This window comes from Elephantulus edwardii, unplaced genomic scaffold (assembly GCF_000299155.1).
Source record: "Elephantulus edwardii isolate Elephantulus edwardi_28Jun2011 unplaced genomic scaffold, EleEdw1.0 scaffold00040, whole genome shotgun sequence".
In the NCBI taxonomy this organism is placed as follows: Eukaryota; Metazoa; Chordata; class Mammalia; order Macroscelidea; family Macroscelididae; genus Elephantulus; species Elephantulus edwardii.
Genome location: NW_006399790.1, coordinates 11,633,172 through 11,634,604, shown reverse-complemented (window position 1 = coordinate 11,634,604; position 1,433 = coordinate 11,633,172).

Below are 1,433 nucleotides of genomic sequence, written 5' to 3'. Positions count from 1 at the left end.
AAAATTTAATAATAATAAAAAAAGGTAAAAAAAAAAGTTGGACAGTGAATAAGAAAGGATGAAGAATTGTGGTGTCAGATAGAGTTATGGAATATCTCATTGACTTCCAAAACAACAAATCTTTCTTGGAGGAAGTGTAAGTAGAGTACTCCTTAGAGTTAAGGATGGTGAAACTTCATTGCACATACTTTGAGCACGTCGTCAGAAGGGACCGGTCCCTGAAAAAAAATACATCATGCTGGGTGGGGAAAGTAGAAAATCAGTGAAAGAGAGGAAGATCCTCATCAAGAATTGACAGAGTGACTACAACAAAGTACGACTGTGAAAATGTTGACAAAGTTCAGATGTGTTATTTATTGGGTGACTATGAGTTGTAGTCAACTTGACAGCACCTAATAACAAGAAGCAGTATACAAATGAATTTATTTCCCACAAAGACAGTAAAAAAAGTAATCACAAGTTTTAGAAAAGAGCCTATTCAAGTATATATGTTATATATAGATTAAAAAGTTATAAGTCAAAAATTTTTATAAGTTGTTGTAGTTAGGTGCCATGAAGTTAAATATGAATCATAATGAACCTATGAACAAGAGCCCTATTTACCAAAATATTAAATGTGTGATGACTGTGGCACTAACATTGTAGAAAATTATTGTATTGGCTTCACTCTTAATGGCAGTTTTGATGGTGTTAGTGTTGTATAATGTGATACTCTGATAGCAAGAGCAATAATAAAATCCTGAAATAATGAAGACTCAGTATTTATATATAACTTGCAGAACAACTATAGTTATCATTATTAATATCACTTTAATTCTGTAATCTAGTATTCCCTGTCCTGAATAGACTTATGAAAATGGTTAATACAATATGGAGACTCTAGGTGTAAAATTAATATGTAATAAAAAGAAATCGCCCAAATTATACAGGCTTGATAAATAAAAAAAGGATAATAAGGATGCTCATTATAGTGCTTCCTCACCTGAAATCTCAGCTTATTGCCCAACTTCCAATTTTAGATTTAAGCCAAGAAAAAACTGGCTGCTTAAGCAAAGATCATGATAGTCCATTGCAAGTGTATTCAGTAACAATCCCCTTAATAATTACCAAGCAATATAAAATGTTTTCATCTTTGAGGAAAAATCAAATTAGCAAAATGTTATTTGTATCATGACTCAATAGAAACTATATGTCGTATGGGGTTTCTGGAAAGTTTCAATCAGATAATAACAAAATGAAAAACCCTAGAGTTCTCTAAGAATGTCATTAAACCATTAAAATTATTCTGTAAGAATTAACTTCCCTTTCTATTGAGAAGGGTTATCCTGGTGGAGGGTGGAGCTGGGAAGTAAGTGGGTCAAGGCACTGGGCTAAGAGGGGGGTCAACACTTTAACTAATGCTTAACCCCACAATAAGGGATTTATCTTTAACT